Source organism: Mus pahari, chromosome 6, assembly GCF_900095145.1.
Source record: "Mus pahari chromosome 6, PAHARI_EIJ_v1.1, whole genome shotgun sequence".
Classification (NCBI taxonomy): Eukaryota; Metazoa; Chordata; class Mammalia; order Rodentia; family Muridae; genus Mus; species Mus pahari.
In genome coordinates this window covers 53709390-53734573 of record NC_034595.1, presented here as the reverse complement: position 1 = coordinate 53734573, position 25184 = coordinate 53709390, and the positions used below count along the sequence as shown (strand labels likewise).

At 42.1% G+C, this 25184-nt stretch overlaps 1 protein-coding gene across 14 annotated transcripts in view; it reads right to left on the bottom strand.

Moving 5' to 3' along the window:
• The window catches only part of Sgip1 (SH3 domain GRB2 like endophilin interacting protein 1), a 213435-nt gene that overhangs the window by 143926 nt on the left and 44325 nt on the right, over positions 1–25184 (bottom strand). The gene's annotated exons all lie outside the window — the stretch shown is intronic.

Below are 25184 nucleotides of genomic sequence, written 5' to 3'. Positions count from 1 at the left end.
CTTTTTAAAATACTGGTTTAGCGTCTGTTCATTCCTAACACACATTGCCACCATGCCGCCTCCCGGGCTCTCACACACTCAGAATCTGGACGGGCAAGCTCGGAAGCCAGGCACACATCCCCCGGGGAAGGTACAGAGAGAAGGAAGCCTGCCTCTCCATGTCCTGAATCAGGCAAATGGTTTGGAGGAAGCACGGCTTGGCTGGAGGAGCGCTGGGACAGCCATCAAGGTGCTGGCAGTTGTCTTAGTTATGAATCCTGATGTGCTGTGAGTTCTTAGGCAGTCACATGCCAGTGGTGAGGACCTGGATTAGTCACCAACCCCTCCCCCTCCCCAAGTCTGTTTCTGAGAGGGTGAAATTTGGCTGACTGGGGTAGAAGATGACTCAGTGGGGTGTGTAAGAATTCAATCCCTAATACACACACACACACACACACACACACACACACACACACACACAAGCCAGGCACAGCAGTCTGTGCCTGTGCTGGGGAAGGGGGAACCAGAGGATCCCCGAGCCTCACCTGCCTGCCAGTCTAGCCCAACCTAGGCACACCAAGTCCCAGTAAGAGACCCTGTCTCAAAAAACATAGAGTGAAACCAAGTGGTGGTGTCTCACATCTTTAACCCTTAGCCCTTGGGATGCAGAGGCAGGTGGATCTCTGTGAGTTCAAGGTCTACATACTAAATTTTAGGCCAGCCAAGGCTTTCTAGTGAGAATGTCTCAAACAACAACAACAACAACAACAACAACAACAACAACAACAACAACACATGGAGCACCCAGATTCCAGAGCACTCCAACACCTGTCAGACCACCTACAAGGCAGCTTTCAGCCTGTAACCGCAGTCCCAGGGATTTGGGGCCATCACCATACACATGAATACCGCTGCCCAGACATGCTGCAGGCAGAACAGCCATATTTACAAAAATAAGTTTAAAAAGAGAGAGAGTAGATGGCTCCTGAGGACAGCACCTGAGGTTGACCTCTGGTCTCCATGGCGATGTGCACTCATATGCATGCCAACACACTGGGACACACACACACACACACACACACACACACACACACACACTGATCATTCCCATCGTATGGGATTTTCTTGAGGAATACAGTCAGGTAACATGATTTGATTTAGCCACCCCAGAGCCCCGGGTCTAAGTGATATTTATAAAAGATGGAAATTCCCAATTGTGCCCCCCGTCCCGTCACTGAGCACTGAGACCCAAGTGACTTCATTAATATATAGATCCAACACGACTTAGTACTTGATTGAAAAAGAAAAAAAGACACATGCAAGCCAAAAGAAAAATAACCTCTTGTATTTGTGACTCCGTACACGTAGTGAAGGAAATGTGTTGCTGAGTTCTCCCTAGAACTCTGCCTCCTGCGTTTCCCCTTCTGTGGTGATTGCTGTGGTGTGCTTGTGTCTCATGACAGTGACTATTCAAAGCCCATGATGCTAGGATCATCTAAGGGAACGCGGCATGGCCTATTATCAAAAGTATAAGTGCGTCAAGCACATTCAGTTAAACATGTTGTGTTCACAGTTTGGAAAGTCTGACTTTCAAATAGACCGTAGTTAGGATAGGAACTCAGGGCTTATTTTCAGGAAAGTAAATTATTCTATTTTTTTCTTGTTTCTTGTTTCGTACAGTTCTCTGATATACAAAAAAAAAAACTAATTTTAAAAAAACCTAACTCTTGGCCAAGTGTGGTGGGACATACCTTTCATCCCAGCACTTGGGAGGCAGAGGCAGGAAGATATTTGTGAGTTCGAAGCCAGCCTGGTCTACAGAGTGAGTTTCAGAGTAGCCAGGGCTACACAGAGAAACCTTTCTCAAACAAACACCCAACTCTTTTTCGAGTTTGAAAACCACCAGAGCCAGCATCATAAGAAACTGTTAAACCTCTGCATTTAGGTCGTCAGTACACACTGCCTCTTGTACAACCAACAGAGCTTTGAACTTAAGCTGGCCTAAGAACTTGCATCCCTCCACGTGGGTTTTTTTTTTTTTGTTTGTTTGTTTGTTTCTTTTCTATCTATACCGCTTCCCTCTTTTTTTCTATTTCCCTTCTTTCGCCCCCTCCCCTTTCTTCCCCTCCCTTCCCCTCCCCTCCCCTCCCCTTCCTTTTCCCTTTCCTTTCCTTCCCTTCCCTTCCTTTTCTTCTCCTCTTCCTTCTGCCTCTCATCTTATCTAGGCCTCACCCATGCTAGGTTTGTGGGGCACCCCCCTTCACTTCTTTATACCAGACATGCATGCTAGGTACATGTTGTAGCGCTTCACTACATCTGTGGACATTTCTTTCTTCTTGATCTGCAAACAATTAAAATCAGTTACAGCTTGCCAGCTACACCTGGAACTCCAGTTTTATTTATTTTTTTTGTTTTGTTTTGTTTTGTTTTTAAAGGAATGATATATTTAAATGAAAAACAATACCACACTGGAGAATATTTGTTTATGAAAGATAGAAGCATTTCAGCATGCATGGGATTTATGTTCAGAAAACTTAGGAGGAGACTTCTACATGCCATGGGGAGCCGATAGAGTCTGCTAGAAAACCCTATACTGGGGGCTGGAGAATTACTACACGAGTGCAGAGCTCGGGGCTCCATTCTGTATCTGTGGCAACTTGCTGATAATGGTGACTTTGCAAATGTGCAGCGGGCGGTAAGGATTCTTACGGGACATCCATGCTTTCCAGAAAACCAGACGTCATGATCAACAACTGACTTCTGGCATCTGCATGGGGCTGGATGCTGATGGACAGGCAGTACAGTTACCCCATGTTTGCTACATCTGTGAAACCTCCTCTTTTCACATTTCCAACAGGAAAATAAAGAGCCATGGGTTGTGTTTTTACTGACCTCTTTCAGTTTCATATTAAAAATAGAAAACAAATAACTAGAAACCAACTTTCTTCCGTGTATTAAATAGGTTCTTTTGGGCTGACAGAATGTTGGAATAACAGTATTTTGCTACAGAATAGATGATTCAGGCCCATTGAGGGGCTGAATATACATCTTTTGGGAACAGAAGAAAAATAAAGGTAATTTTAAGAACATAGTCATTTAAAAGTTGAAAAGACCTGAGCAACATTTCCAACTATTCTAAAGCAACAATCCTCTTTGAGACACAATGTTTGTAAAACACAGCTGCAGTTCTCAAAGCCCATTGAGGATCTTTAAAAAGAACAGAGACCTCTCCAAACTGCCTTCTAAATACTCAGGGTTATATCCGTAGATTGATTAGTGCTGCACACGCCTGTTCTCAAAGAAGCTACTTACTTCAGTGGGTCATGGTCAACACAGAAACCTACAACCTATAAACTGACCAACGTGCCAAGAGTTTATAACACTCCATTACACAGCTCTAAATGGGACATCTATACCACCCCCCACCCCCTGCCCAAGGCTCAGGGAACACCTTGGAGGAGGGAGTGAAAAGAATGGAAGACCCGAAGAATCTGAGAGGTGAGGTGAAAAGATACAGCCCCTGGACATAATGTTACCACTGTGCTCACTAATTCACTGTGGTTATCTGTGCACCACCACCATCAGGCCTGTGGATATTGTATCATGGATGGCAGAAGGGGCCATGAGGCTTCACCTCTTCTCGAGGGTCTATTTTATGTCGCTGGTGTTGGAGGGAGGGAGAGATCATTTTCTACAGTGGTATAGTCACTGAGAGGTTACCAGTACTCCAGCAAATAACGTCTGACCCACACCAAACAAGAAACTCAGTGTCCACACACAAAGTGAAGGCATGGAAGAGGGAGGGAGACTTCATAGAGGAGGGCTCCAGAGGGAGAAGTGAAGGGAGAAAGGAAAGAAATGGGCTAAAACACTGTTAATTCGTTATATAAACACATGAAACTGTCTAACAAAACAAATAAGGGAAAGTCATTGAAGAAAATGATGTAGCAGAGAGCTTACCTACCCTTCCAACTCCTTTCCAGTGGCACTGCCTTAGAACTGTCGCACAGAGTCACAGTCAAAACCTTGGGGTTATTACAGCCTACCCACCCAGTCAGAGTTTGTCTGTTTTAATGTATGTTTGGTTTTTTTGGTTTTTTAAAAAATGTAGACACTTTAATTTTCTATGGATAGATGTCTTTCTTGCATACCATGGGCATGTTTGGTGCTCTTGGAAGCCAGAAGAAAACAAGAACTGGAATTACAGATAGTTATGAACTGAACCCAGGTCCTCTTTAAAAGCAGAATTACCCGTTACTGCTCAGCCATCTCTCCAGCCTGGCTAGATTTTGAAAATGGAGCTTTATAGCATGTTCATGAACTCCAAGGTCCATTGTAAAACCTCTCGGGCTCCCTTAAATTACCAAATATACCTTTGTGCTTCCCTTATGCCAAAGCCTTGGGAGCTGCTGATCCTCCTTCCATTATAAGTGTTGTCATTTCAGAGATACACAAACAGGATCATTCAGTAGTTTGACCCTTTAAGATTGTCCTTTGAGGCAGAGCAGAACTTCAAGTGTCTCCACCTTATTGCTTTGAGATAGGGTTTCTCACAGATTGGTTAGGTTTGGCCCCTGGGGATTTGCCAGTCGCTCGCACTCTCCAAAGGCTCAGGTCACACAGGTGTGCACGGTTTTATTTCATGGGTGCTGGACTTTGAACTGAGGCCCTCATATTTACAGAGCACATGCTCTTACTGACTCATCTCTCTCACCCCAAGATTGGCTTTTCTCAAAACAGTATAGTTCGCCTGCAGGACGTTTTTACCAGGAGCCCTCACCCCTTCACTCAGCACTTGTGTAAGCAATCAGACTTACTGTAAACTATCTGAGATGTTAAGGAAGTCAGACAATGGAAACGCCCGAAGCACAAACCCTGTACACACAAACCCTGAATGCAGAACTCAGGAATTCACTGACATTATTTTCATCATTAGCCTTTGCTATTCTGTGATGCTCCGGAGGGCCTGAAAGTTATCCTTAAGATACCTTAGAGTGGCGCAGCAGCACACCATGATGAGAACTAATGTGCTTTTAGCTAAAAGTAGGGTGTGATGATGTCATCTTGGCCTGTTCCCAGGACAGCAAATACATCATTCTTCCAGTACAGATGAGGAGTGACTGGCAGTGGCTGCCCCAAGGGCAGCAATGGAAAAAATGTAGAGGGTGAGCTCAGGTTCAGCAGCAGCAGAAACTAGTTGATCCCTTAAGTCTGCCTCAGGTATCCACAACAGCACTAGTGTCATTAGTGGGGTCGACAGAACTGGAGAAAGGCCACATGGATGGGCAAAATGAAGGTTAGCATGGAACGGAAAAAAAAACCAAGCCAAAAGTAAAAAGAGGGTGATAGAGACAAGTCTGACTGATGTTTCTGAGCTCTGTTCAGGCAAGAGACTTCCAGCACATGGACGGAAATGCATTGACTCAAGTTATCTGGGTAGTGGGACAGCAGAACTGAAGCCTGGAACCCTGAACTCTGAGTTGACACCATCAGTGAAGTGACCCTTCTGACCTTCAGCTGCCTCTGAGCTGTGAACCAGCTCCTCAGCCATACTAAGAAACCCGAGCACAAAGAAGCGGGGTACTGTTTTCATATGGACAAGGTGAGGAAACTCAGCCACATTCACAACAGGTCGAATAAATTAGAACAGGTTCCCCCACGGGGCCCACGGAGAGTAAAAGAAAATAATTCTAAGAATGAAGACTTAGGAGCTTTCGATGGTTCTAATTTCCATATCCCTCCCTACAGATCTCATTAAACCATCCCACAAACGATCTTGGCTCTCACTTCTATATCTGATAGTTATAAATGAATGTCACACTGAAGAATTCACGTTGCACTTTGAGGAAAGAAAGACATGTTTCTGTGCTCAGAAAAATCATAAACAAGACGTTTTCCTCAGAAAGAATCACATGATACAAACCAGAATATCTATTCTATTGTTTGACACTAGGTATTATCTTACATAGTATACAGTGTTACACATGAGAAAGTTATATCCACATACAACACGCACATGGCCAGTTATAGCGGCTTAATTCACACTGTCCCAAACTGTCTTCACAATACAGCCACAATGTCCTTATGTAGGTAAACGGATCAAGACTATGGGGGCATCCAGACAGTGTAAAAAAACTAACCAAGAAACAAAGCCATGAAAAGATAAAGAAAACACCAGTGCATGTAACTAACTGAAAGAAGCCAGGCTGAGAAGGCCACATAATGTACAATTACAGCTATAGGACATATGGGGACAGGCCAAACCATGGAGAAGGCATAAAGATCGTGGCTGCCAGAAATGATGGGGTGGAGTACAAAATATGTTTTTCAGGTAGTAAAAGAATTCTTTATGATTCCATAATATGTACAAGTATTATATATTTGTCAAGGCCTTCAAATGTATGATCCTAGTAAATCATAATGGAAATCACAAACTCTCAGAGGTGATGCCAAGTCAGACGGGTTCATCAGGGCTAGCAAACCTTCTCTGGTTTAAGAGACGTGCTCCTTTTGATCAATTTTGCCCTGAAACAAAACCCTGAAACTAAAAGCTGGACAGAGCCAACAAAAGCAGGGGGACTGTTACAACGGGATGGAAGATTATCTGTTACCCTCGCCTATCATGATAGCAGGCCTATCTGGACCCAAAGAATCCTACAGATTTTTTTAGCCTAAATGATTATGAGAAAATTTTGTTAACAAGCAGAACCAATATTTCTTGTAAATGAAAAATGTAACACTGTAGGGAGAGTATCTTCCTAAGGTGCTTTCCCGACTTTGGTACCAAGTCCAGAACCCAGTGGGGATCTGGGAGGGGGGAAGGGACCCCTTTTCCCTCCTGGAGTCATGGAACCAAAGCTCAACTTTGGAGAAAAGTCATTAGACAAATGAGGCTTTGAATTTGCTATGAGTGCACATAGAGTTTCCCCTGAAACACTTAGCATCTTTCTCTCTCTCTCTCCCTAGTTTAGAAGCATTGCCCAGTGGCTTTTGCAAAAAACAAGACAATTAGATTACTGCCATTTGGATGGTGGCTACAAAATATGTCTCACAGTGCAGAGAGTTCTCATATACAGAACCCACACTATAAAGCCAACAGTTCAGATGAGAACCATCTCTAATGTGTCCTTGAATTTTACAGAGATTGACTATAGTTGTATGTATATTCTAATTGTCCCTCGGAACGGTAAGGATGCCCAGTTTTTACCTTTAAACAAATTAGGGTTCATTGATAGACCATTTTAGCATTTGCTTGCTTTATCTAAAATTGGATTTTTTCTTTATCTTTTCTTTCTTTTTCTTTCTCTTTCTTTCTTTCCTTTTCTTTCTTCTTTCTTTCTTTCTTTCTTTCTTTCTTTCTTTCTTTCTTTCTTTCTTTCTTTCTTTCTTTTTAGAGAATGATGTCTCAAGAACAAATCTTCCTGGAATTTCTTTCCTTATCAGGTTCAATAGCATTATTAAATTTTACATTAGATGCCACAGGGGCAGAGAATGCCAAACCTTTTTTTTTTTTTTTTTTTTTTTTTGGCACACAGGAAAACCCCGAACTTTTAATCCAGCCATACCCATGAGGAACTTATAATTGTGATGAGGTGATGTACACCCAGATGCAGCAAAGGCAGAACACACAGCCTCATGTTATCATGTGGTAAACAGCACATCATGGTCTATAAATTTTGTAGAAATTGTAGAAGGTGTTGCACGAGAGTTTAGTCCAGTTTACAAGGCTCAAGCCAAGCCTAAAGGATTGAATATGACATAGACATACAGAGGGAGAAGTGGAATCTTATAGCCAAGTGGGGCTTAAATAGCCAGACATCTCCATGACATCTAAACACAATTCATTTAGAAAGTCTTTGCTGGGGCTGGAGATGTGGTTCATCAATTAAGAGCACTTGCTACTCTTGCAAGGAACCTGAGTTTCATTCCCAGAATCCCTCAGGCATCTTGTAACTCAGCTCCACGAGATATGAAGTCCTTTTTTGGTCTCCCTAGGCATCTGCACTTTGTATATGCTCACACAGACACACAGACACACACACACACACACACACACACACACACACACACACACACAAATAAAAACAAAACCTCTTGGTTTAAAGATTATGATTGAGGAATGTTATGAAATATTCTTATTTATTGAGCCCCAGGGAGTTGAGAGTTGCTATGCACATCACAAAGGATGCAGTATCTATCAGGGAAGTATCTACCCTGGGCTTTAAGTTCCCACAAAGTCAAGCTTTGAAAACTAGACAGTGAGGAGTATGGAGTCTCACCGCCAGTGCAAGACTCCCAGCCCTGGGGAATTCGTGCCTTGGAATGGTGGAAAGTTTGAACTTGATTTAAGAATGCTTGCCTATTCTTGTCCAGTGTTTAAAGAATTTGTTTTTCTTGATTTTAGGAAAAGAAGAGAAACTGGGGTTAAGGACAGAGGTGATGTCTGTGCCTAAGTGGTTTAAGAAGGGGAAAATCTAAAATAAGCAGACTTTAACCTCTGCAGCAAACATTCAAGATAATTTGTCCACTTCCTCCCAGTCATGAGAAATCCCTGAGTCCTTCACTTCCTCTGAGCCCCAAATGCTGAAAAAAGTTTCCCCTTAGCTATGAGGACTCTGTGAAAAATAAAAAAATAACAAAAAATAAAACAAAAAACGAATGTCAGCATGCAGCATGCTTCGATGTAGATGAGAAAATGAAGGCAAGCCCACGTTCACTCAAGGGAATCTGCACTTCCCTGTGGGAGAAAACTTCAAAGTTAGGATGGTAGGTCCGCTTCTGCAGTTTGTATTAGGATAGAAGGTTCTTTCTTTTTCAAATCTACTTTTATTTTATGTTCATTAGCGTTTTGCCTGCATGTATGTCTGTGTGAAGGCATCAGATCCCCTGGAACTGGAGTTACAGACAGATGTGAGCTGTCATGTGGTTGCTAGGAATTGAACCTGGGTTCTCTAGAAGAGCAGCCAGTGCTCTTAACCCCTGAGCCATCTCTCCAGTCCCTCTTTTCCTTTTTTTAAATATCACCTTCCTACCCAATTGAACTTATAAAATGTTAGAACTAAAAAGACAGCATTCCCTGTATTTAAAACCCCTATAATGTAATAATTTTATAATAAAATTTTGTTCAATCTACAAAAATACTTAACTAAAATTCTGATGCAACAGTCTGCAAAGAATCAGGTCCAAATTAAGCATGAAATCAATGAAGCAGTACATCCCAGAGACTGGGGAGGACTCCTGCAATGTAGTGTGTCTCCTGGATGTGAAAGGGGCATTGCACCTGTGAACTTACAGAGGCTGTGGTTGCCTACATAAAACATACACAAAGTCAAGCTGTCAATACCCCAGCATAGACAGGAGAGGGGCTAGGGAAGTCCCACCTCTCACCATGGCATTTTAAGGGGTGAGGGTCAAGGTGTCAATGTTCTTCAGTTGTGTGGTCCATAGGCTGTCTATGTCCCAGTGAATGTCCCACATCCATGTGCAAACAGGCAACACTAGCAGTTATACTCACAGAGTGATTAAGAATTAAGTTGGAGACAAAATTGGGAGGAGGATATGTGTGGAACTCTAGGGGCAGTTGGAAGGAGAGTGGAAATGGGAGGTGAATACAGTCAAAAGTTATCATACTCATGTATGAAATTATGAAAGAATATATAATAAAGATTTTAATGGCAGTAAAGGTAAAGGAAACAGGAGACCCTATGGAGGTAAATTGCACACGGACCTGGACTGCCATGCAAGGCAAACAATGCTAGCTTAAAGAAAGTGAAAAGTGTTTCTCTTCAGCTAGCTCTTTTACTGTAAAAATTAAATTACAACATAGTATTAGACTGAACGCATCTCTACCTTAGAGGATTCATCCTCAAATATTGACAAGGATTGTTTACTACCAAACCTGCCCTCAGTTCAGTGACACAGAAGCGGGTCCTATTGTGCAGTTGGAAATAATGGAGAAAAGCAAAGGCAAGATACAGAACCAAATCTACCTATATTTTTAATTTTAAGATTATATATATATATATATATATATATATATATATATATATATTCCAATTTTAAGATCATTTAAATATATTTCCAATTTTAAGATTAGGTATTTCCAATTTTAAGATTATAGATAGATAGATAATAGCAGACTTTCTAATAAAAATACATGAGTGTCTTTGAAGTAAATTTAGATGAAGAGCATCTACAAAACAAGAGAATGACATTGCCACCAGTACTTTAGCAGATTTAATTTGTGAGTTCAAGGCTAATATGTAATTCAGATGAAGTGATGCCCTGATGTTTCATTATTATTATTGTTTAAAGAAAACAGACAAAAAAAAAAAAAAGAAGAAGTGTGTGTTTTAGGCCTTCTTGTTAGAGGTTAAGTAAGCTCTTCCCCTTCGGTGGGAGAAAACTCAGGGATGATGTTAAGAAGCTTCACAAGGCTCCCTTTCCTCCCCACCCTTCTGCAGCCCTCCCTCTTCTTCACTCCTCTGAAGTGGATTAACAAGGGAGTGATGGTAGCACAGGCACAGAACAGGCAAACAGCTTGCTTTGGGCAGATGTGACGTGGTTAATTATGCAGGATTGTCATCTCCCTGTAGGAGGGTTCCCTGGAACTTGAGAAGATGAAATCCTACTGGAATTATCAGCCTTCTGGAATATATATATATATATATATATATATATATATATATATATATATATATATATATTCACTAGGAATGTAGAAATGCAGCTATTCAAGAGGGAAGCAACCAGACTAATCTGGCCCGCTCTGGGCAGACGATTTCAGTGTATCTGCAGTTGCAGAGGAAGTAATGCAGGCAGGGCAGGGCAGGGAATGGGTTAGGCTAGGACTGATCTCGCCTAAAAACACAGTAACTTCAATAAAAATTTTTTTATGAAGGCTCAGTGGCAGCAAAGAATCAGTGACTCACACAGTGGAAGAATGTTACAACCAAATCTGAGAAAGAAAAAAGAGCCAAAAGACAAAGGGGAAACATAAACGTGACTATACAGAATGTGTGAGCCTATACCAGAGTCTCATCCGTGTCAGGGGGTCTCACGAGAAGAGAGATGGAAGATATGTCTGAAAAAGTGCTCAGAGAAGTAGCTACCAATCCTCCCCCATTATTATTATTATTATTATTATTATTATTATTATTATTATTATTATTATTTTGAGACAGGGTTTCTCTGTGTAGCCCTGGCTGTCCTGGAACTCACTCTGTAGACCAGGCTGGCCTCGAACTCAGAGATCCGCCTGCCTCTGCCTCCCAAGTACTGGGATTAAAGGCATGCACTACCACCACCCAGCACCAATCCCCGGTTTTGATGAGAAATAAAATACCAATTCAGGAAGCTGAGCTAATTACAAAGGGAACGAACACCTGCCCCCAAATCCACAATGATACCTACATATTATAACTGAACTTCCAAAAGCTAATTACAAGAAACATTTATAAATAAATCCACAAGACAACTAGAGATATATGATGTCTTGATTGTGCAGGGAAATGGTTCTAACTATAGCACATATGTCACTAGACATCATGGAAACCAGAGGAAGGTGGCAAATATATGTTTAAGTCCTGAAACCAAATAAGCAACTACTAAGCCCTCTGCCAGCCCAGAATTCAGCACTCAGGGAAACTGTCATACAGAAATTAGGGAAAACTAAATTCTTGCCCGAGGAAAGAGAACAATAAGAGACTTTAACAGTTTACTTCCTAAAGAAAAACTTAAAGTTTCCCAAAAATGGTGGAAGAGAAAACATGGAACTTCAGGAGGGACTAAAAACCATGGCAGGCAAAAATATCAATACATATACTAGGCTTTCCACCTTCTCTCCAGTTTTATAAATTACTTCTTATAATATGTCAATGTAGCTTATAATAATATAATGTAATATAATAACATAATGTAGCTTATAACAACATATTTTGCCATCTAATGCCACATCTGTTCTATTCTAAGTGGGAGAGGGTAAAAGGACATAACAATTTATAAAGTTCCCACACTTCACCCCAAAGTGGCAAAATGATAGTACCAGTAGTACACTGTGGAAAGTTATATATATATATACTGTAATAGCTAAAGAATCTACTGAGAAAACATATAAAGGGAAATACTTCAATGACATAGAATTCTAAAAAATGTTCAAGCAACAGCCTCCAGGAAGGTGGGAAAAAGAAGCCAGAAAACAACCCAAAATGGGATACTTACACCCTAACACATCAGTAGTTTCCTAACTGTAAGTGGACTAAGTATGTGTAATAAAAACGGAAATTGGCCAGATGATTAAAAATATGACCAGTTTGAATGCCACATATAAGAAACAGACGTCAAATATAACTGTGTAGGTTAAAATTGGAAAGATGGGAAAACACATTATGCAAATGGGAAGCCAAGGAGAGCAGAAGAGCCTGTGGATACAAGACACAGCTGGCGTCTGCAAGGTGATTGCCATGGGTACAGAGAAAGCTATCATTATAAAAGGACAATAGCAAGCCAAAATGCATGTACAGGAGAGCTGCAAAATACACGAAGCAAATATTGATGAACCTGAAAGAAAGGAACAGTGCGGGGCCAGCACGTCTCTCAACAACTGATAGGATAGGTAGAAAATTAGCAATATTTCTTAGTAGGACTCCGGGAGATATCAGTAGGCTTGAGGGCTCTCCAGTGTAGAGTCTTTACTCCCTGGATACCGATGGAAAGCTTCAAGATCCTTCTAACTCTACTGGAAACTGCATCACACACAAGTCATCCGTTCCTTTTACTATCTGTACTAAATGTTAGGTGTTAGGGAAATGGAGATACTAACATTTAATTCATGGATTCAAAAATCTTACAGTCTAAGTAGAAGCAGGCGGAACTTTTGGCTAAAGGTCCAAATTAACATAACTTTACTTTGTAGACCATTCCACACAAAAGAAGTGTTATATCATGTCAGAAGCATTAAGTCTCAGGCTCCATGATGAAAGGTCTAAATGATGCTGTAAGTGACCAGAGTCTCCCTGATGGAGAGTTTGCCTGGAAACTGATGGAAGGTTACAGTAGACAGTCAAGGGTAACAAAGCAGAAGAAAACAAACAAAATCACTGCCAAGAACTCAAGAGGCAGCAGAGGGAAGGGCATGCACGAAAGGAACGATGAGAAAAGGCAGGCAGGCAAAACATAAACACATCCTGTGATCAGAGCTAAAGGCAGAGAGCCAGACGCGGGGCCCAGGGAGCAGGGAGAATTGCAGGGATAGAGGAAAACACAGGTGTGCTTGGAAGGTAAATCGGGAAGCTCCTGATGGAGATGCTGCCTGGGCAGCATCCGTGTGAGTGAATGAGCATTCACTGCACTTGGTTGCTCTTGTTTGGTGGGTGGGAGGAGTGGCAAGCCTGGTCGCCAATGAGAAACATTTGAGAAGAGCTCAAAGTAAGGCAAACACTGGCTCCACAAAGAAAGACACCACATGTAGACTGTCATCTGCCAGATCTGCTCACATACCCATGGGCACGGGTTTGGGCTGCAGGGAAGAAAGGCTTTCTGCCCACTGTTATCCTGTGTTGTTGTTGTTACTTTTACAGCTTCATTTTTTTCCTACAATTTCATACATATACATAATACATTCATATATGCAATACATATATGCATATGTATATTTTGGTCATATCCACTCCTTATTACTTTATCTTGCTCTTGCTTCTCCTGAACTAGTCCCTCTCCTACCTTCATGAATTTTTCTGTATGTGTGATCCACTCAGGGGTGTGTGTGTGTGTACGCACACACGTGCATGCTGTGCATAGAATCCAGGGCCTTAGTGCACAGCAGGTCAGTGTTGTACCACTGAACTACACACTCATTGTATCATTGTATACTTCAAATTAAAATATTCTGTACCAAAGAGAAGAGAGTCTCATAAGGCTCAGGGAGCTCAAAAAACCCACAAGACTCAAGAGACCCCTCCCCGTGCTTCAGCGCTGAGCATAGCTTGCTAGAGGATAACTTCTGCAATGGAGCAACAAGTTGGTCAGGAAGTCTAGTATGCAGCTTCCCAAAGTCATTACCTATGCTGGTGGGCTCTGGGGATGCACCTGCTTTCCTGGAGGTGAGCCCTACCACATGCTCTGTATTCCCAGTAAACTCACTGGTCCACTGGTCCTGCGGTACTGTTCACTGTACTGTACCTGGGATGAACAGAACTTTGCTCACATTCCCCCAGCAAGTCACAACATCACCAATCCCCCTCCCACTGTCCTGAGGTTATTTTCTGTTAAATGTATTAACATATCTTGCTAAAAAATTTATTATCACATTTCAGATATTGCTAGACATCTGACAATCTGGAAACCCTGAAGAACACCCTGGTGGAGGAAGGCTACATGCTAATTCATCAGCTTGAGTGCTTCTGTCTCATGGAAAAAGACTCTGTGAACAGTACAGTGGTTTAAATAGACTTGTTTTGCCCTTTAAGCCAATTAAGCTACCTAGGACGAGAGGAATTTAATAAGGTCTGGGTGGATAACAGGGGCTAGATTTTAACAGGCCCTGAAGAAGAAATTGTTGCATGCTTAGGAGATGGACAGATAGCTGCTGAAATATTTTCTTTCTCAAATAGTCAGAGATGAGTTTCTCTTTAAGGAACTTAAATTGATTTGTCTGGGCAGTGAGCAGTTCAAACCACATCTGCTCAGCATATGTTCACTCCAAGGGCTGAGTTTGATACCAACAAACTTTTCCCCCCACGTTTACTATCTGCACTAAATGCTAGGTATGGAAGAGATGGAGAGGCTAACATCTAATTTACAAATTCAGAAATCTTAGAGTCTAAGTAGAAGCAGATGCCAAATCAACAGACTCACTTTAATCTGAAAACCTTCTAACAGCAGCTAACGTAGAGCCGGCTCATTCTACTTCCTGGCTTATCTCAAACCTCTTGGGATCCCTCTAAGGACTGGACTCCTTTCTATTCCACAAAAAGGTTCCACTCAGTCCAAAAAGGCTTTTAAGCTAATATTTTTTTCAAAATATTAACTATTATTAACCAGAGATAAAGTATGCGATGGAGATTTATTGACTATTAGGGGAATTAGAATTAAAGAAATTTTTCTTCTTGTTGATAATATCCCAATATAAACCAGCCATATGAACAAATGTAAGAACATGTAACAGAGAAATATTTAGTAGACACTAAACAGAGCAGGAAGGAAAAGGCCTAAACAGAGGACAGATCACAGAACAGGGCTGACGTAGACACGGAGGAACTTTGGCCTTTGTTTATGTAAATAAAGATTAGGATTGTCAATCTCTTCACAGTCAAGGCTGGCTGTGAGGCAAATTGTCAATCCCAGTGTTTGAGAACCCAGAGGAAGCACATGAACTAAGGAACTCAGTGTAGAGGGACCCCAGAGGTCTATTACCCAAGACTCTGCAAAATGGACTGAACCTGAATGTTTTATAAATTCTGGCGCAAATGGTTAATGTATCACAATCTGTGACTGACTACTCTGGATAGATCTGCCTCTCTCCTCTATACTATAAAAAGAACTTATGGCCCATTACTTGCATATTCATCTTCTGTGTTTAATCAAGACCATGTGGTCCTTTTTAGCATGTGATCACAGCTGGTCGCTTTGTCAAAGGAGGCCATGCATCCTGAAGTCTCATCTCTCTGATAAACAACTGTGAGACAGAACCTGAAGGGGCACATGTAATTCAGGCATCTGGGAGTCAAATATATCAGACACTGGGCCTGTGCAAGCATGTGTGAAATAAAGTTACTATGTAGCTCTAGTTTCCTTCCTGTTGTTGCCACAAAACCACTCTGAGCAGAGCAGTAAGAGGAAACTTAATGGAAAATGGTTCATTTTGTCTTAGACTTTTTTGAGGTCACTGGTGCATCACCGAGGGAGTCACAGCAGGAACCTAAAGGCAGGGGTGCTTATTGTTCCATGAGTAGTACCTCTGACAAGGAAAGCACTGAAGCTGAAGGAGAGCAGGAACGATATAGGATGCTCTCTGCTGGCTCTCTTACTCTCTGGCTCACACACAAACTCATGCTTCATTCCTAGGACCGCCTGCCTAGGAATGGTGCTGCCCACAGTGGGCTGGGTCCTACTATATCAATTAAGGCAATCAAGACAGTTTATCATAAAATGTCTATGGACCATCCTGATAAAGACAGGAAGTCAGTTAAGACTTGTATTTTCTGCTGAGCCCAGGCTGTGTCATGTTGACAGTTAGTGTCAACTAATACTCATATTTTTTTTAATAAATCAAAATTTTAATTGGATTTTCTTGTATGTATGCCCAATCATCTACAAATTTATTGTTGAGAGACATGAGTTACATCAAACACAATGCAAGCTGGGGGTGATGGCTCACTTGGTGAATTGCTTGCTGTCCAAGCATTAGGACACAAGTTCAGTGCCCTGAATCAATATTAAGAAGGCAGGTATCCAGGCGTGGTGGCCCACGCCTTTAATCCCAGCACTTGGGAGGCAGAGGCAGGCGGATTTCTGAGTTCGAGGCCAGCCTGGTCTACAGAGTTCCAGGACAGCCAGGGCTACACAGAGAAACCCTGTCTCGAAAAACCAAAAAAAAAAAAAAAAAAGGCAGGTACAGAAACATGCAGTTGTGACCGCAACACTGGGGAAGCAGACACAAGCAGATCACTACTTTCTGGCCAGATAGCCCAGCCTAATCAAGTTAGTCCCAGACTGACTCAAAAAACGAAGTGCACAGTAACTGAGGAGGGACGACACTCAAGGTTGCCCCTGGTCTACACAGGTACATGGTTTCCTATGCACGTGCCCTTGTGCACACTTACACAAAACTTCAAAAACTCATAATGTGCTAAGTAAGTTATCACTTGTAATGTGCCACATTCACAGCTGTTCTCTGCTACATGCGGTTGCATGTGGACTGTGAGATGCAGTTGGAACACGTATATAAGGTATATGTATATATATATATATTTTTTTTTCCTGTGTTACGTTGGTTATTCCTAGCACAGCACAACTGCTAACACTGTTACAGTTAGCTACGATCAAAAGAATTAAGAATGAGATTTTTTGAGGCTAAAGTTATACTAGCAAAATCTTAGATTATTGAAGACGAGGCGTTATTTAAGCTAAACCAGTGAACTTTGTTTCTAATTCCTTCTCATCTTTGACTGGAGAGAGTTCCTTGCTTTCACAGAGACATACATTGTCAAAGCCCTTTAGATCTCCGGCCTGTGAAGTGTGCTTCCTCTCACTTAATCAAAAACTTGGAGCTGAATACCTTTCCCCAGATCAGCAGAGAACAATGGCTCTCCATTCACTTCCCAGCCTGGGACCCGACCCTCTTGCACAGAGAGTGTCCTGGGAAGGAGGCTGAACAGTACAGTCTTATCTCCATTCACTTGTTCATCTGGGCATTCCCCCCAAGCAGAAGTACCAAAGGCAGCATTCCTCCGTTACTCTTCTAGTCTGCCTATCCTCAATATGTATTTATGAACCCCCTTAAAATCAGGACAACCTTTGTCCAGGTTGTCACACAACTCACAACCTCTTTACCAGCCATAAGATCTGCAACGTGAAACGAATGTTCAGTGGACGTTGGCAGACCTGGATTCTGACCTTGTTGCCAACACTAACCTGCCAGTTCTTTCTGTGATGTGAGAGATTTAGAATCTGTCATGACACTCACTGGGACACCGTTCAGTGTTCCTTCATTGGGAGGCATAGAACCCCCAGTACCAGAGTGGTGAGACACCCGGTTTTGCTTCTGCTGTGGCCCCCACAGTAGGCAATGTTTCAGTGCCTCACATCCTCTCTGGGCACTTAGTCACCCACTACCAACTCATGCTGAATTCTCAGCGAAGCCAATTCGAAGTGATAACCCATCGCATTTGTTGGAGAAATCTTAATAAGGTCTCCAGTATTTTTTTTTTCATCCTGAGGTGTTAAATAAGTCAATACTAAACTTACACTTAACATTATCCAGTATTAAGATAACCATTCCTTAGCAAGAAATACAAAAGAAAATTCCTATAGTTTGTGGACTTTTTAATGAGGAATACATAATAATTCATATTGAGCAACACTGAGGGTAAGCCAAGGAAACCATTTTAAGTTTCAGAGCAAATGCAGCCCTCTACTTGTGAGTTTTTATAACAGAAAATCTAATTTCTAATTTCTCCAAGTGTCCCATATATTTTCTTATGCTTTTTGTATTTATGTTGGCTAATTATTTTAACAAATCAAAACTGACAGAATTCCACAAGTGAAGAGCCAAAACAGAACTTAGAAACAGCCAGGCCCATGGGTTATATCTGTTCATTTTTACAGATATGATGGTCACTATGATTTTATCCTGTATGTATAAAGACTAATCCTGTATGTGTAAGTATATAATTTACTAGAGATATTTCAAAATTTCATTCTATATAGTTTTCTATCAATTGGTTATGGCTAGTCTTATGTAAATTTGATGCAACCAAGATTTATTTTGGAAGTGGGAACCTCAGTAGAGAAAATGCCCCCACCAGTTTGGCCTGTGGGGCATTTCCTTCATTGAAGACGGGAGGTGGAGGGAGGGCTGCTCACTGACAGTGATGCTATCCCAGGACTGGTGGTTCTGGGTGTTATAAGGCAGGCTGAGCAAGTAATCAGCATTCTCATTCTTTCAGTAATCATCATTCATTCATTCATTCATTCATTCATTCTGTCCTCGGCTTCCTCCTCTGACTTCCTTCAGTGAGGGACTGTGATGTGGAACTGCAAGCTGGAGTAAACCCTTCCTTCCTTCCCAGGTTGCTTTTGGTCATGGTGCTTTACCACAGCCATACAAACCATAACTAAGATACCTCTAAATAGTTACTGATAACCTATTTTGTGCCAGGCTCTGGAAGTAAAATGACCAAATGGTCTGTCTGTAGAAATGGGTAAAAACAAGAATATAAAGAAGTGACTATGTTAAGTAGCAATGTTGGGTCTTTTTACCCAGTCAGCCATTATGCCAGCACTACACTGGATATTAGGACAGGGGCAAGAAGAATTTTTTGGTGTGTATGAGAAGATAGCTGATGCACAAATAAAATAATATGTGTTGTGTCAGGTGAGGAGAAGTAGTGTGGACAGGAAAAGGGCAGATCATGGTGTAATAAGGGCTTCGGAATTGAGGTTGCTACTTCAAGTGTGTCATCAGGAGAGACCTCTGAACATAGATGGAAAGCAGCAACCCTGGCTGGGGACAGGTTGAGAAGGAGTCAGTGATGGTAGGTAGGTCTTAGGTCGTGTTGTATAAGCCAGTCAGCTCCTCCTCAGGCAAACCTATTTGCGAACTGGGCATAGGCTGCCCTGTATCTTAAAATGATCAGCCTAATAAAAGTCACACACTTTCCTACATGATTGACGTGGGGCTAGAAACATAAACAGAGAAGACAATTAGGAAGCTAACAACCAGGAGAGAGCAGACTGTGTTTTAAAAGTGGGAAGCTTTGTGTGTGTGGTGGTGGAGGTGGTGGTGGTGGTGGTGGTGGTGGTGGTGGTGGTGGTGGTGTGTGTATGTATGACTATATTTAGGATATTCTGTGACACAAGAGATCATAGAATAGTTGGTTGACTGGAATCAATACAAGACACATGGAGAAATCATAGACCTTTCAAACTAAAAGAACTGAGAGGAACAACATTCTCATATAGTGAGGACAAGGACAGAATGGCCAGTTGTATTTGGGAAGAGAATAGAAAAATAAGATTCATAGGAGTCAATAAAAACTTTATTTGGGGGAGCTGTATAGGAAGCATGGACAAGGCTTGTTTATTTCCATCTGGCAGGGTACTGTACACCAAGTCAGTGACAAATTAAAAATAATTATATGAGGAGTATGAGCAGCCTGCTGGGTAAGAACAAGCGTGGCTTTGGACTTCAGCAGAGTCAAGGTCATAAAGAGCCTTTCAGGTGCACAACGGAATGTGGACTTTACAAGAGCCTGGCAGTATGGTCTCCTTTCAAAATCCCGTATGTCATTTTCTGTCTTGTGAAATGCTTGTTTCTCTCATGTGAGCCTACTGGTACTAGGCATCCCGCAGTTCACCATCTAATGCCAGCCACGGTGTACCCAGGGCACTTGCCCAGGCACCAGGTCTCTGCTAAGGGAAAAGCTGGAGATGCTGAGCACCGTGCTTCTTGGAAAGGAGCGCTGTAAGTACTGGGATGGAGGGAGCTTGGGGACAGTACTGGGATGGAGGGAATATGGGGACAGACTATCAGCAACAAACACTTGGATAATCCTGTCAGAAGCAGATGTACAGCTTTAAACCTCCAAATAAATGAGGGAGCCATGCTCTCTGCTGTTTTCATTCATTAGATTCCACCCCCTCCAGACATCCAGAAAACACATTTCAGATGTATCTCCGTTGTCAATTTCAGCGTCTGTAAAGTAGCTCTCATCCTCTCCAGTTCTCTCTGCTTACTGCTCGAGGTACTCCTCACCACCAGCACATACCCTGGGCCACTCAATTGTTTGCACACTTAAGGGCATGGAGCTCAGTGTTTGCAGTTGGGCTCACCAGGACTGTGAGACCTCTGAGAAAATCAGTTTGTGCCTTTTGCATCAATGCCGATTTAAGAAGAGGAGGAAGAGGGAAAGGAGGTGGAAGAGGAAAAGGAGGAGGAGGAGGAGAAGAAGAGGAAGGAAGAAGAGGAGGAAGAAGAAGGGGAAGAGGAGTAGGAGGAGAAGAAGGAAAAGAAGAAGAAGAGGAGGAAGAAGAGGAAGGGGAAGAAGGAGGAGGAGGAGGAGGAGGAGGAGAAAGAGAAGGAGAAGGAGAAACAAATTGTATACAAGCACTTCATGAGATGATTCAAAAATGGTACAGGACTGAATTTAGGTATCCCAGAATCTAAAGCTTGAGGATTATCTGTTCTTCCTTCCAATTTTCCTGAGCAGTTAATTGATTCCTACCGGGAAGAACTTCTAAGCTCTTTATCCCCGCGGTTTCCACGTCAGTTGCTCATCAGCCTCATGGGAAAAGGTTTTTTTAAAGAAACTCATTCTGGGTATCCTGACTCAGAGTCTCTAAGGATGGGCTCAAGGATGTGCACTCCTGAGAGACTGGGGAGATCAGCCAGGCCACACACTGGATTTCCCCATCTAGGTAGCTGTGGACGGTAGGAATGTATGTGTGATAGCGGAACAATGCTAAGACAACAAATGTGCCCCAGACCTTGCACCCTGGAGAGAGGCCCACTAACTTACAAACGGAGGCATGGTTTTGTTGAGAACATGTCTTCTACCTTACTTTTCTTTCAGAGACAGTCTCACTTTCAAGGCCAAGATGGCCTTAGACTCATGGTAGTCCCCCCACTTCAGTCTACTGAGTGCCAGGGATCACAGGTGTGAGCCATTGTGCCCAAATTAAAGGAGGTCCAAGAAGAGCACTGAGTCACAGAATCCAACCTCCGAGCAAAAACGAACAACTAGTTTGGAATAACTGACTCCATCAAGGGAAAGTACAAAAGAAAAGTGAAAAACGTCTCATAGTATAACTTAAGAATGAGACAGTTTTTCATTATATCTCTCATCCCTCATTTTTAAGGGGGTGCACATGCAGAGCGTATGTGAATGTGTATGCTTGGGCACATGGGTACACACATGGGCAAACACACACTCACGTGTACACACACACACACGTGTACACACACACACACCTGCACTAGTATCACTTGCCCATGCTGTTAAGTGAATTAGCTCATCAAATTCAAATTATTAATCCTTTGAACACCTGGATAAACAAACCGCTGGGCTCTCACTTAGGGTGAAAAAACTTGAAGTTTTTTTACAATAGTACAAATGAATGAAAGTAATAACCACTAGCTCAAACAGCCCCATGGTCTCTTTCCACTGTGTACTTTATTTATGCATGACCCGTGTGGTCAGAATCAGAAACCAGGATGGACACAACTAATGGTCAATTAAAGCATCGATTTATATTGGATGAAAACCAGTGAATGGTCATAACCTCAAGAAGAGAACAGAGGGTATTACCTGAGTTCAGACTATGGGCTACCAGTATTTTCAGGGTGCTCTTTGATGTGGGGGGAGAGGGGGGTGAATACTTTACCAGATCACTCAGGGAGGCTCACAGATTCAAGTTCTGGGTATTAGCCCATGCCATAAACTGAGATGGGAAGGAAGACCCATCAGAGACTACAAAAGCCTGCATACAGAACCTGATAGTTGAAATGGACCTTGAAAAAAGGGTAAAGCATTTAATCAGCAGAGATGGGAGGAGAATATGGTCTCAACAGCAATTTGAGCTTTATCTGAGGACATACTACCCCAACTGGTAGCTCATATTCAAGATACGGGAGCATGTCTCAGCTTGCTGGCAGCTGCCCTTCTCTTACAGTGAATCTGGAGGGCACCCTTCATCTCATCTCCCCACAGCTGTACTCTCAAGCATCCAGCACAACACAGCTGACACTGCAGCCCTCATCAGACAGCAGTGCTTCAAGGGGAGGGGTTGGGAGGCAAAATAAGACAATCACCTCCCTGTCTAGTCTGCAGCCAGCGGGGGGGGGGGTGTGAAAAAATCTTCAGATCCCAAACTTCACGTGGTACATGCTTAATCTGAAGGCACCCTCCTTCTAGAACAGCTTGTCTTTGTGGTCATCGTGTAACTTACCTACCGTGAGGGGGAAGGGTCAGAAAACCAGAAGGGAGGGAACAAAACTGAAAATGATTTCAGAAAATTTCAACAGTGGGGGGTTTTAGGAGTAAAGTAGAAGTCAGAAGAGCCTGGGTCAAGAGATCTAGAAGAATGCATTACAGGAAAATGAGAACCAATAGCAATGAATACATGGGTTGCTTACCATGTCTATTGGGCCCACTGTCTCTTTAAATCATTACTGTAGGCTTATACTACCATTTTCCATTCTATAGACAAGGACGCTGAGGCTTCGTTGCTATGTGACGAAATAGTTTCATACAGCTTTTAAACGAGGAGTCAGATTTTAAACTTGGGTTGCTGACACCGGAAGACCCTCATTATATTGGGATCGTAACTGCCTGGGCTTGGTGGTAGAAAATGCCTGAGTTATTGTTGTATTTCACCCAACAGAGAGAGCTTTTCCCATTCTTCCTCATCTTTACGGCTCTTCACTGATTCCAACTTGATGAATGTGAATGTTGAAAGCATTGGCTTTATAAGAAGAAAACTGCAATGACTAATACAGTTAGCAATAACAGTGTCATCTTCATGGCTCTGGAAGGACCATCCTGAAAGACACCCTCTTATTCTTACTGTGCATATCTATTTCTGACCCTCTGATATAAAACATAAAGAAGCATCACTCACCCCTCTGGACTCTCTGCCCTTTATTCCCAGCTGCACTTCCCACATGATCTTAGGAAGAAAGGCCATGTAAACCAAGCAAGTTCTGCAGTAGCAGAACTGTCCCTGCAGCCTGGGTCTGGTGGCATGGATCACTGATAACAAAGGCAAAATGGGTCTATTTGTCTTTCCAAGGCATTCCAATGACTAGAGGTTCTCACTAAGCTCTATACATATATGTATATTTTACTTACTTTGAAGTTTGTCAGATTCTAGCCATGGGTACAGAATAAACTCCACGATGTGATATTATCATAAAGTACATAGGCACCAGACATTAGCAATCCAGTGTACACAGTGAAGAATGAAGAGGCATTAGAAATCAGACTTGACCTTTCTTACTCATTTGTGAAAACTGAACCCTTTGGCTTGCCCGACTTGCAGAAGAGCATACAACTGAGCCGTGCTCAGGCTGTCAATATATGTGGACTTGATAGTATTTACATAATTACAGTTAAATTTGTTCTGGGTGTATTTGGGTCCAATTTTAAACTTTTGAGATTTTCGTTATTCATTTTTTTTTTTTGCTTTGGTTTATGTTGAGACATGTATGTCACACAGTGAAGGAAGATGTATATAATCCTCCTGCCTCAGCATGAGTACTGGCATCACAGGCATGTGTCATCATGCCCAGCTCTGAATGTTAATTCTGAATGGCTTATTGATTTTCTGGAGTATCAATGAATTTAATTAGGGTTACTCTCAGGAGCATGGGGGACTTCTCAGCGATTACCCCCACCCCCACCGAGTAACAATTCATCACAAATGGCTCATTTCTAAACACAACCAGAAAATAGGCTCTGGAGACACATATGCAGCTAAATAGTAGGTCAAGTTGGAGCTGGGGTGGTACATAAGTAAACTCAAGATCCAAGTTGGGTATAAATGTAAAGCCAAGTAATTATAAAAGTAAAAGCCTTGGCCAAATGAACACTTATAGACTGTAGTGAGGATCAAAGTTATTATTTTTTAAGTAGCAATCTTACGGGGAATTCACACACGACTTGGGGTTAGCTCTGCCATCATCTTTGTAATGCCTTTTGAATTTCTAGAAAACCCTTTACTCTCGTCCTCACTAACATCATGCAGGTACAGTGCTTCTGAAGATGAATGCAAAGCATCTATTGTATGATCAGGAACTACGTGCGTTCTAAATGTTCTGTGAGTGGAAACTCTATAAATTCTTCTCCCAAAGACATACTAAAGCATCCTTGCTTCTCTGAGTCTGTGCTTGTCCACATCTGGGAGTATAGAGCTAATACTAGCTTGCAGTGTAAGGAAATTTAACACTAGATGACTAGTGCCACAGTTCATGAAAGAAAGTAAATTTCACATACTTGAAGAGCAGAAAAATGTAACCACTGAATAAATCTCTTGAGCAAAGGCATTGGCGATCAAACACCACATATACACATGTTGTATTTATAGATATGCATATAAGTGTGTGCATATATGTACATGACATACATACATATATGTTAGAGCACACAAAATATGAAATTCTATTGTGTGATGAGTAAAACAAACCACTAGAGATAAGCACCTCCAAAGGAGGCAGAAAGATAGGGCACAGGGTTACGTAGGGTGGGGATGGGAGCAATGGCAAGAACTGGCTAGACACTGTCTGGAAATGTCTCTTCTTCCTGTGCCATGCAGCACAGTGGCACTTCAGCAGAAGTCATATGGCTTGCTCCCAAGTTGGGCAAGGCAGAGAGATGGAAATGTCTCCTTTGACTCTCTCTTTACTTGCCAAATGGAAGTAGAGGCCAGAAGATCCATTCGGTGTTAAGAGCTCTTTGGAATGTTGTGTAGGAGCTTGGAAGATAATGTTG